This window comes from Trichosurus vulpecula, chromosome 7 (assembly GCF_011100635.1).
Source record: "Trichosurus vulpecula isolate mTriVul1 chromosome 7, mTriVul1.pri, whole genome shotgun sequence".
Classification (NCBI taxonomy): Eukaryota; Metazoa; Chordata; class Mammalia; order Diprotodontia; family Phalangeridae; genus Trichosurus; species Trichosurus vulpecula.
This window is the reverse complement of record NC_050579.1, coordinates 823801-837107: the sequence shown is the minus strand read 5'-3', so window position 1 is coordinate 837107 and position 13307 is coordinate 823801.

Here is a 13307-nt window from a genome sequence, read left to right as displayed (position 1 = left end):
CCTGTTTGGCAGTTAAAACTCTACAATATGGTACCTTCTCATGTTTCCAGTCTTTTTACACACACATATATAGTATGGCAGATAGATAGATAGATAGATAGATAGATAGTATGGCATTATGCAAGCTCCTTGAAGGTGAGAACAATTTCACTCTTGGTCTTTGTATCCCCAGACCTTAGCAGACCTTGCCTGAGTGTAGTAACAAAATGCTTTGTTGATTGATTGAATATGCAGGCATTTGCCTTAGTGTGGGCCTATATATCTCCTCTAATATCTGATCTTTTCCCCAATTTCACTTTATTCTAAGAGCAGGATTCTATTCTCTGATCTTTGTTGTGAATCTCTACTGACTCCCTTTTCTATTCAATTCAAGAAGCATTTATTAAATGCCTTTGATCTGCTAGGTATTGGGTAATCATACAAAGACAAAATTTTTAAAAGTCCCTCATTTCATCTTTACTTATATAGCTCTTTCCATATTTTCTTGTATGCTTTATGATTTTTATTTTTATGTCTCTGTGAAATTCCATGGCACATGAATATCTCATACTTTATCCAACCATTCTCACACGTAGAGAAGTTGTTTCCAAATTGTTGCTATCACAGAGTAGCTATGAATTTGTACGTTTTGTATTTTTTCCTTTTTAAGAAGTTTTTTAAATGATGTTTTCAGAATCAAGTCTTAGGAATAGAATTATTAGGTTAAAAGGCACGGCTGGATTTGTGTCTCTTACCTTCAGGATGTTTTGCAGACAATTTTGTACTCTTAGCTAGTGTTGCCCTTGGGGGTCTTATTTCTCAGCTTGGTAGTAAGGTCAAATATTCACTGGTTGGGGTGTTTTCTTGGCTTTTTTTGGCAAATGTTTTGTATCAGTTGAACTTTTTGAAAAAATTATGGTAATCAGAATCACAGGATCATATATTTAGAATGGAAAGGCATAGTATAGGTCATTTAGTGCAAGCACACCATTTTATAGATGGAGAATCTGAATTAGCCAGAGTGCCACAGGTATCAAGTGGCAGACGCAAGATTTGAAACCAGATCTTATAATTCCAAATCTAGTATGCTTTCCACTGCAGCATCAATATCTTGACCTTTATCTATTTCCCATTTTGTTCAATCAACAACTTGTTCAAAAAGCTTGGGTTGGAGCTGTTATAATTGTTAACAGTATCTTCTCATATTTGCCTTTTCCTCTAATTTGGTGTTTATTTTAAATTTTTCTTCTAACTAATTAATGATCTCATTGCACAGAGATACAACTCTGCTATAGGTAATCAGTTGTTTACAGTCTCCTAAGACAAAACCATTTAATTTTTTTGGTACTTTGCCTTTTTTTGTAGTAGGCACTTTTAAGGACTGCTTTTGAATTCAATTCAACTTTGGAGTTTGACTATGGAGCATAGAAACTTCTGGTGATGAGCCTCTGTGAACTTCACTAGGCCATTCTTCAGACAGCAGAAGTCCAGTCACTGGGATGATACCAAAATCCTTTCCAGTTTTGAAGAGCTGTTCAGGGCTTAAGTGCTTCATGGATAAATCTTTGAGAACTCAGGGTGTCTTCCACTAGACAATAATGAAACCTTCTGGGAGTGCTTAACAAGCTACCTGTCGAAGAACTGATGGTTAACTTCTAATTAGGGTGATTCTCTGCTTGTCCCCTTCCCCCAAGCTTTTTGGCAAAATTGACAAATGTAAGACTGTCTCTGTCTCTGTCTCTGTCTCTGTCTCTGTCTCTCTCTGTTTCCCTCTCTCTCTCTGTCTCTCTGTCTATCTCTCTCTCTCTCTGTGTCTCTCTCTCTGTGTCTCTTTCTCTCTGTCTCTCTGTCTGTCTCTCTTATCCTACTCTTATTTTTAGCTAAGTTCTGACTATACAAAAGAGATATAGATTTTTTTTTACTATAAACAACGTGGTAAAAGCCCAAAGACATTTCCCCCCAACTCATGGAACTTGATTAGAAGTGTGAAGTTTTGATCAGCAAAAGAGACGAAAGTTGTTTAAAGAGAGTCGTGGCATCCTAGAATTTGCTCCAGCGGAACCAGGAAGGCTGTCCTTCAGCTACCATTCTCATGACATCCTGGTGACCAAGCAAAAGGTCTTTCCCTCCTCTCAGTGTTTGGTTAATGTGGTAAGAAAATAGGCTAATCAGTTTTAGATGGTGGCTGGAAGCATTTGACACATATTGATTAAATTGGAATCTGTGGTTCCCGATGCACCGGAGGTTTTCCAAGCTACTTTTTCTCTTATTCTCCAAGGCAACAGTTCTTAACCTTTTTTTTTTTGTATCAAGGATCCCTTTGGCAGTGTGGTCAAGTCCATGTACCCTTTTTCAGAATAATGGACTTAAATACATAAAACAAAATACTGAGGACTAAAAAGGAAATCAATTATATTGAAATACAGTTACCTAAATATTTTTTAAAAACAAATTCACAGATCCCAGGTTAAGACTTGCTGTAAATAGATAAGAGAATCTCACTGGGACTCTACTTCTATCTAATGATTATGGAAATTGACTTTATTCAGTGTTAGAAATTGTATGCAGCATTTCTTCAAAATTGGTCACTGCTTTCCCTCCTGTGACATCTGGTGGCCGATCACCTTCTACACTAGTTTCTCTGTTTAGAAATACTCTTTGAACTCAAAGCTAAGAAGCTGTCAAATCCTTGTTTAGTAGTCACAATTTGACCAAACAACAAACAAGAGCTGTGATGGAAACTTGCTTCTGGAACAATGCCTAGTGTTCTCCTTGAGCAGGGGAAGTGGGTGGCAGCTAACTCTCAGGGAAGACATTTTTTGCTTTCTCGTTCACTCTTTTTTCTTCCTAGTTGCAATTTCTCTTTTAGAACATGGACTACCAATCTCTGCAAGGGAGGGCAACATCCTGCCCCTCAAGAAAAGAAGGTGGACATGGGATTAATGCTGATGTCCTCTGGCTCAGCTTTAGAGATGCTGGTTAAGATTTTCTGAGCTACAAATTAAGAAAAAATTAAAAGTTTGATGTATATTAATACATTAACCTTTGTTTTTACATCATAGGAATTTTTGAGTTTGTGCTGTCTTCCCTATGCCCTGCCCCCTCCAACCTAGATACCCTAACCTGTAATTGAACTCTTTCTTGTAACAAAGAAAAACAAATACAGAGATCATATATGACTGTGTATGCAACATTTGGCCCCTGTAGTTCCTGGCTTCCTTGCAGATAAGACATAGGTATGTTTCATTATCTCTGGGACCAAGATTGTTGATTACTATTACTTGGACCTTGACTTTCTCTTCGTGTTCTTCATTTATATTTCTGTAATCATTGAGTATATTATTATCCTGATTCTGCTAACTCCATGCAGCATCAGTTAATAGAAATCTTCCTCTGTTTTTCTGAATTCTTCTTACTTGTCACTTCTTACACTACAATAGCATTCCATTATATTCGTACACTATTGCCCTATTGGTGAGTGCCATTTTAAAAAGTTACCACAACAGAATGAAAAAGTTTTTCTATGAATACACACACACACACACACACACACACACACACACACACAAGCTTTTCCCCTGTTTTTGACCTACTTGGGGTGTATGTCCGGTAGTGGAATCACTGAATTAAAAGGTAGAAGCCATTTAATCACTTTCCCCCTTGCATGATTCCATATTATTTTCCAGAATGGTTGGAGCAATTCATGGCTTCACCAATAGTGTAGTCCACTGGTCTTCTCATAGTTCTGCTAATATTTTCTACTTTTGTCTTTTGACATCCTTGACAGTTTTCTTGATGTGAAGTGAAACCTCAAAGTTGTTTCAGCTTTCATTTCTCTTTTTATTAAGACTCAGAACATAATTACTAGTCTACAATTTTAACCGACTCCTTCCCTTAATCTGCTGGCCTCATTAAATATATATATATTTTATATATTGTTATTAAAAGCTTAAAACTGCACCAAGATTTTTGGGACATTATGCATATATGCATACACACAGGTACATACATAAAAACATACACATATATAGGAAACAATTGCAGTTTTGTGTTGGCTAGAATGCAGCACAAAGGGCAGTGTCAAAGTTGTCTGAGACAGTGGACTTTGATTCAGCACCAGACTCAGGGAATCCAAAGAACAGACTTAATCTTAGCTTGGAAACACTCTGTCAGTTTTCTTTGTTTGGGGAGGCGATGTATCATATGACTAAAGAACTATTTGTTCGTATCATGGAGAGGCTTTCTGGTCACAGCACCTTAGTAGGTAGGAGTCAAACAAAAGCCTAATACTTATTTGGACTGTCTATGTGAGTTGCTAAATTGAATTGTTACTGACAACTACCTGACTAAGGCAGCTACATGGCAGAATGGATAGAATTCTGCACCTGTAGTCAGGAAGACTTACCTTCCTGAGTTCAAATACAGCCTCAGACACTTACTAGTTGTGTGATCCTGGGAAAATCACTTAATCCTGTTGCCCTTAGTTTCTTCATCTGCAAAATGAGCTGGAGAATGAAATGGCCAAGCACTCCAATATCTTTGCCTAGAAAATCCCAAATGAGGTCATAAAGAGTTGGACATGATTGAACAACAAAAATGAAGACAACAGTTATTACAAAAGTAGTAACCCGACATATGGATGGGAAAAGAAGCAGGAGAGAGAGGTATACATGACTTGGGGTCAGAAATTCCTGGAAATTCCCATTGAGCTCTTTGTGGGAATTTAGGGCTCCCAGATCCATTTTAAAGGACACTGCCTAAAAGTCCCATAGAAGTTGTGTGGAAGCTAGGTTTTGAAGCCCACTTTATTTCCAAGAGTGTGTCGGGATTGCCATGAAAATAAATCAGAGAAAGAGCAAATTGTGCTCTCCCAACTCTGACATTTTTTTTTGCTGCTCCTTGTGATGAAAATGTACTCCTTGTCACCCTTGACCATTTCTACCTTTGGAAATCTTACTCATCTCTTCAAGGTCAACTCAAAAGAAATTTCCCCCATGAAGTTTTCCCAATAATCCTATCTGGAAATTCAGCCTCCATATCTTACAATCCTGTAGCATTTAGCTGGTATCACTCCAACGAAGCTGCCTCGTATTGTGGCTATTTTCTTCATACACTTTTCCTTTCTGCCAAGTCAAACTACTTGCTATTCCTTGAACTTAACATTCCACCTCTCACTTCTGTGGCTTTGTACATTGTCCACTCATGCTTGGAATGCCCACCTTCCTTCCCTCTGCTCTTCATACTCCTTGTCTGAAAGGGTTCTTTCCTTCCTCAGGTAGAGCCCTTCATCTGATCTCTCCTTTATCCCTTCACTCTCTACTTTGTATTATTATTATTTGGGTTAAGTATGTGTTTGTGATTTCATCTGTGTGAGACAGAGGCATCAAACTCAGGGGGCGTGCAGCCAACCAGATTAAAAGGTAATTAGGAAATGTTTAACAAAATAAACAAAAATCCAATATAACACAGATAATGGTAATCTGTGGTTGCCTAAGTCTGTATGTGGCCCCAGGGATTGGTTTCTATTTGTGTTTTATACTACTGGCAAGGAGAAAACTCCCTCTACCAATACATGTTTGTACCTTCTTTGCAGCTTACAGTTTTTGAGAATTTTCTAGAGTGCTAAGAGATCAAATGTTGGACTTGAGCTCTGGTCTTCCTAGTTTTAAGGGCAACCCTCTCTCCCCTCCCACATGCTGTCTCTCACCAGTGGTTAGGGTTATGAAATGGATGATGATCCAGCAAATGAGACTTAAAAGTAGTAACCAAACATACAGATAGGAAAAGAAGCAGGAGAGAGAGGTTTCCTTGAAAACCAGGGAGGATGAGGAAGCTGTCTGGGAGGATGGGGTGATTACAGCATGAAAGGCTGAAGAAAGGTGAAGATGAATGAGGACTGAGAAAAGCCCACTAGATTCTGTAATTGACAGATCATTGGTAACCTTGGAGAGACCAGTTTCAGTTGAGTGTTGAGGTTGAAAACCAGATTGCAAGGGGTTGAGAAGAGGCATCTGTTGGCTTTTAAAGCCCTTCATAGTCTGACCCCTTTCTACTTTTCCGGTCTGCTTATACCTTACTCCCCCTGCCAAAAGTTTATGATCCAACATCTGTGACTGTGGCTTCCTTGCTATTCCTCATAGTTGGAGCTCTATTACCCAACTCCTGGAGTTTCCACTGGCTGCTCCCCATGTCTCCAACACTGTCCCTTCTCCTCCCTGCCTCTGAGCTTCCCCAGCTGCCCTCAAGTCCCAGCCAAAGTCCCACCTTCTACAAGAAGCCTTTCCCAGTCCTTAACCTTGGTGCCTTCCCTTTCTTGTTCATCTCCAATTTATCCTGGCTCCAGCTTGTTTCTACAGAGTTGTTTGCATGTTGTCTTCCCCATTAGACTGTGAGCTTCTTGAGGGCACGGATTGCTTTTTGCCTTTCTTTGCATCCCCAGAACTTAGCACAGTGCCTGGAACATAGTAGGTACTTAATAAATGCTTGTTGACTTGACTTAACTTGAAATATATCTCCTCAATTTCTTACCTAGCAAGCTATCCCTAATAGCAAATATTAAAAGAGAAAGAGAAAAAACGATGATTCAGTCACACCAACTATGACAGTATATGCAGCATTCCTAGTTTGTCCTTCTCCCCCCCATCTTAGCTCCACCTCCCTTGCAGTGAAGGAAGGGAGGTAAATGCACTTTCTCAACTCCTCTCTGGGGCCACACTTACCTTGCCGTATATAACCACTACTCTGCCCGTCCTACTGCCTTGGGGAATCTAAGCTTCTTGAAGGCAGAGACTATATCTTGTCTCTTTCTCTAGTGCCACTTTCAGGCCTTTCACATAGTGGGCTCTTCATCAATATTTGTTGAAATGAATTGAACTGATCGTGTAAACTCTGAGAGGGCAAAGATTGTGTCTTATAAACTCTGTAGTCCACACAGTGCCATGCATCCTGAAGGTACTTACTAAGAGAAAAAACAAAGTGCATAAGCCAACGGCAATGATTAGTGTAATTCATCCTATGAAAATGTATTGAACCACAGCTGCATACATCTGATTACTGAGCAGGGGAGAAGGATGGTGGATGTTCTTTGCATGGGAAACAGCTTGAGCAAAGGTGTGGAAGTGAGAGAGTGGGAAAAGGGTAGTGAAGTTATAAAAAACAAATGAGGCTGTAGGAAGGAGGAGCCTTTGGAGAGAAGAGAATATCGATAAGCCCGGGTCTGCTCCCTAGGAAAGGGAAAGTGGGCTGGGGAAATCTTGAGGTTGCCTGGACAGCGACATCATTTGCCGCAATGCAGGTGCCTTGGGCTCCCCAGAGCAATGCGTTTAGATCATGACAACTGTTGGTTATGGGATTGGGGGAGGTGGTGACACGAAGTCAATTTGCATCATAAAGAGGTCTCTTTCTTAGACAAGCAGAAGGCTGGGAGCTGTGTGGCTGCGTGCAGCTCTGCTGTTGCTTCGCAGGAGGAAACTTTGAGCACTTCTGACAGCTGGATCTCCATGGAAATTAGTTTGCTGAGAGAATGGAGCTATTTTAAGGAGTTGTAAAGAAGGGAACCTGGTAGGCTAAGGTTAGAGAAGGTAGCTGTGGGAGACTGTGTTTTTGAATGACTCACTAATTCCCTTCATGCTGGGGAGGACAAAAAGCAAGTGAGAAAATAACTTATACACACATATATGCATATATAATATACACACATGTGTGTATGTATGTGTGTATCTATATACATATGTGTGTGTGTGTGTGTGTGTGTGTGTGTGTGTGTGTGTGTGTGGAGAAAGAGAGACAGAGACACAGAGAGAAAGAAGGAGACAGAGACAGAAAGAGAGAGACAGACAGAGAGGCACACACACAGAGACAGAGACAGAGATAGAGATAGAGACAGACAGAGAGACAGAGACAGACAGACAGACACACACGCACAGAGAGAGAGAGAGAGAGAGAGAGAGAGAGAGAGAGAGAGAGAGAGAGAGAGAGAGAGAGAGAGAGAGAGAGAGAGAGAGAGAGAGAGAGAGAGAGAGAGAGACTGAGAGAAACAGGATGCCTGACCTTCCCATGGTTTATATCAGGGCTCTAGCCTTTTTTCCTATCTCCCTAAGCTGATGCCGGATCATTGTTGTCTGGGATGAGAAGCATCAGGCACTGTATTAATAGCGTATTACATTTATAACAACTCCCTTACATGGGTATAGAAAACACTTGACACTTTTCTAATACTTTCCCATCCATTACCTCCTTAGAAAAACCTTGGAGAGTAGGGGGAGATTGTATTATTAGGATAGATAGCATTTTTCTAGTGATGTTATTACATATAGCTGTGAATCATAGGACATAATAAAAGCTACAAATAACCCAAATGGGTAATGGAATGATGCATGGCAGATGTGAGCTCCTCAAGATGATTCTTATTGTAGTATTATTCCCATTTTATGGGTGGGGAAGCAGAGCTGTATCTTGTCCCAGGATCTATGGCCAGTAAATGGTGGGACTGGGTCTTGAATCTGTACCTTTTATCTATCATTTTCCTCTTTCATCAGCTGAGAGCAAAGGATGATAAGGAAGCAAGAGGGGTTGAGGTTGTGCTGCATTCTTTGCAATGACTGGTATTCTTGCTTTCTAGAGCTCCCATTTTGGGGTGTGTGTGTGTGTGTGCACTCGTGTGCATGCGTGCGTGCGTGTGTGTGTGTGTGTGTGTGTGTGTGTGTGTGTGCGTGTGCGTTAATGATGTTTGGTCCTTCCCAAGACCTTCCTGTTGGTTGTTTCCCAGCCACTGCCCAAAGATTCAGGATTTATTCTCCTTTAGATTTTGCTTGTAGTTCTGTGAGTACTTTGGCAGGTCTGCAAGTTTATCAGTGAGGGAACTCCTTCCCTTCTTGCCAGCACAATTCTTCCACACTTTCTCATCCTTCCTGCTGCTCCTTGTACATAGCACTTTGACTTTTCACTGCTTAGCTTTATGTCTGAAATGTTTTTCCTCCTCACTTCCACCTGTATGCTTCCCTGGGATCTCTTTCAAACCCCACCTTCTGTATGAGACCTTTTCCAGACCTGCTCCCTCCTCCCTCTAATTTGTCCCCTACACTGCTACTGTCTTCTCTGCGAGGTTGCCTTCCATTTACACTGTATAGCTCTGGTATCTACTTAATTGTGTCTTTATTGTCTCCCTATTAGAATGTGAGCTCCTTGAGGGCCAGGACCCTGTTTTTGCTTTCTTTGTATTCCCAGTGCTTAGCATAGTGCCTGACATATAGTAGGTGCTTAATAAATGCTTACTGACTGACTAGTAGATCCACCCTAGTCACCGGAGACATTCTTATTTTCTTTTGATCTGCCAAGAGTACCCATGTAGCAATGAGATTGTGTCTTATTCTTAGTCTATTAGCTTTCTCAGTGCTACATATCCTCAATAATGTCTTTTTCATCAATTCTTGGTTGTAAATCATCTTATAGAAACTCATATCTGGGGGGCAGAGCCAAGATGGCGGCTGGAAAGCAGCGACTTGCCTAGGGCTCTCCCCCAGTACCCTCCAAACACCGATAAAAATGGCTCTGAACAAATTCTAGAAGTACAGAACCCACAAAAAGCAGAGGGAAGCAGGGCTTCAGCCCAGGACAGCCTGGATGGTTGCTGGGTAAGGTCTATTGCGCACGGAGCTAGGGGTGGCGTGGAGCAGAGCCCAGTGGGGCTGCACCGGGACCAACCAGACCGGGAGCCAGGCAGAACAAGCCCTAGCACCCTGAATAAGTGAGCTGTGGCAGTTGCCACACTTCTCAACCCACAAACACCAAAGACAACAGAGAAGGTTAGTGGGAAAAGCTACATGGGACAGAGTGAAAGGAGTTCTCGGTTTGGCAACTGCCCTGGGGGCAGCGGGGGTGGTGCAGCTACAGAACTATAGCTGCAGGTTGCTTCCACCCCCAGGCTCACCTGGTTGGAGGAATTAAGTGGCAGATCAGAGCAGGAGTGCAGAGCCTGCTTAAGATCTGAGTCCAGTCTAGGTTGGTGGTTCTTGGGGGAGGAGGAGGGCTGCTGTGGCAGAGCTGGCTGTATAGAAATAGCTCTGAAAACAACAGCGCATCCCCTCAAGCTTGGAACAAAGTACTCTCTACTCTACAAGCAGTCATACCCCAATGAAAAACTCAAGGGTCAAGTAGTTGGCTGGGAACATGGCCAGGAAGCAAAAACAGACTCAGATTCAGACTCAGACTTTGGAATCTTTCTTTGCTGACAAAGAAGACCAAAACATACAGCCAGAAGAAGTCAACAAAGTCAAAGAGCCTACATCAAAAGCCTCCAAGAAAAACATGAACTGGTCTCAGGCAATGGAAGAGCTCAAAAAGGATTTGAAAAAGCAAGTTGGAGAAGTAGAGGAAAAATTGGGAAGAGAAATGAGAGTGATGCAAGAAAACCATGAAAAACAAGTCAATGACTTGCTAAAGAAGACCCCCCAAAAATACTGAAGAAAACATAGACTAACTCAAATGGCAAAAGAGCTCCAAAAAGCCAATAAGGATAACAATGCCTTAAAAGGCAGAATTAGCCAAACGGAAAAAGAGGTCCAAAAGACCACTGAAGAAAATACTACCTTAAAAATTAGATTGGAGCAAGTGGAAGCTAGTGACTTTATGACAAATCAAGATATTATAAAACAGAACCAAGGGAATGAAAAAATGGAAGGCAATGTCAAATATCTCATTGGAAAAACCACTAACCTAGAAAATAGATCCAGGAGAGATAATTTAAAAATTATTGGACTACCTGAAAGCCATGATCAAAAAAAGAGCCTAGATATCATCTTTCAAGAAATTTTCAAGGAGAACTGCCCTGATATTCTAGAGCCAGAGGGTAAAATAGAAATTGAAAGAAATCCACTGATCACCTCCTGAAAAAGATCCCAAAAAGAAAGCTAGGAATATTATCGCCAAATTCCAGAGCTCCCAGATCAAGGAGAAAATACAGCAAGCAGCCAAAGAGAAACAATTTGAGTATTGTGGAAACACAATCAGGATAGCACAAGATCTAGCAGCTTCTACATTGAGAGATCAAAGGGCTTGGAATGTGATATTCCAGAGGTCAATGGAGCTAGGATTAAAACCAAGAATCACCTACCAAGCAAAATTGAGTATCATGCTCCAAGGCAAAATATGAATTTTAAATAAAATAGAGGACTTTCAAGCTTTCTCAGTGAAAAGACCAGAGCTGAATAGAAAATTTGAGTTTCAAACACAAGAATCAAGAGAAGCATGAAAAGGTAAACAAGAAAGAGAAATCACAAGGGACTTACTAAAGTTGACCTGTTTTGTTTACATTCCTACATGGAAAGATGATGTGTATGATTCATGGGACCTCAGTATTAGGGTAGCTGAAGGCAATATATACATACATACATACATACATATATATGTATATATATATATATATATATATATATATGTGTGTGTGTGTGTGTGTATGCATATATATAGGTAGAGGGCACAGGGTGAGTTGAATATGAAGGGATGATATCTAAAAAATAAAATCAAATTAAGGGATGAGAGAGGAATATATTGAGAGAGGGAGAAAGAGAGAGATAGAATGGGGTAAATTATCTTGCATAGAAGTGGTAAGATAAAGCAGTTATTTTGGGAGGGAAGAGGGGGCAGGTGAGGGGGAATGAGTGGATCTTGCTCTCATCGGAACTGACCCAAGGAGGGAATAACATACACACTCAGCTGGGTGTCTTACCCCACAGGAAAGAAGGAGGAAGAAGATAAAGAAGGGGGAACGATAGAAGGGAGGGCAAATGGGGGAGGAGGTGATCAAAAGCAAACACTTTTGAAAAGGGGACAGGGCCAAGGGAGAAAACTGAATAAAGGGTGATAGGTTAGGAAGGAGCAAAGTATAGTTAGTCTTTCAGAACATGAGTATTGTGGAAGGGTTTTGCATAATGATACACATGCAGCCTACGTTGAATTGCTTGCCTTCTTAGGGCGGGTAGGTGGGGAGGAAGGAGGGGAGAGAATTTGGAACTCAAAGTTTTAAAAGAAGATGTTCAAAAAAAAGTTTTTGCATGCAACTAGGAAATAAGATATACAGGCAATGGGGCATAGAAATCTATCTTGCCCTACATGAAAGTAAGGGAAAAGGGATGGGGGGGGGAGGTGAAGTGGGGTGACAGAAGGGAGGGCTGACTGGGGAATGGGGCAATCAGAATATATGCCATCTTGGAGTGGGGGGGAGGGTAGAAAGGGGGAGAAATTTGTAATTCAAACTCTTGTGAAAATTAATGCTGAAAACTAAAAATATTAAATAAATTTAAAAAACAAACAAAAAAGAAACTCATATCTGCCATGCATCATTCCATTACTTGTTGGGTTATTTTTAACTTTTAAAAAAAGTTGTTATGTCCTATTATTGTGCCACAGGTAGATAACATTGGTAGAAAAATATTGGTATTAAAGAGATGACCTTTTGTGGTAGTGATAATTTGGGATCTTTGTAAGCACTAAACAATTTTCTAATTATGACAAGATTTCATCTCCTTTTACACAATTCTGAGCCCAGCTTATTGTTGTTCTGTAGTGCCCAGGAAATCCATATTTATGATCTAATTCATAAAACTGCACAGCCAGCTGCATGTTGTAGTCTGGGCAATGTGCACTTTTCATCTACTTTGTTTTTAAGATGTGGATGTTACATGAACCAACTTTTCTCCCTTTGCTGTTGAGTTTCAGTTCAGAGCTTAGGTCACTTACCACAATGTCACCTGTGAAAAGAGAATTTAGAAACTCTTGGGAATATTTATTTTGGAGAGAATTTGTAAAGGATATCTTCTATGATTTTGGTAAACACCTTAGGTGAATGTAACTCTCCCTTTTTTGCACCTCATTTGATAGTAGTACTCACTGGAACATGGAACATCATCAGGTGTGTCTAGACCATTCTAATAAAGATTTGTAAAAGATAAGAAAGCAAACACCTTGGTTGGTAACTATGGATGTCTTATCAGTCACACTTTTGTTTTTTGATAAAAACATTGTTTACAATTTGTTACATTCTTTTGGGCTCTTTCCTTCTTTGAGATAGCATGAGACTTGATTTCCAAATGCCATTAAAATTTGTCACCTCCATTTTGGTTTCTCTTGCATATATTTGGTCCAATCCAACAGTTCTCAGTTTCATCATTGTGAGCACCATTGCCTCAAAAACCAAACCAAACCAAACCAAAAAAAATTGTGTTGACTGGGTGGACTCCATGGTGACAGTGGTGGGCAAGTCAGTGAAGCTCATCTTTAGCTAGGACCTGAGCAATGCCAAGAGGTGAATGTGGAAACTCTTTTGGACCTGG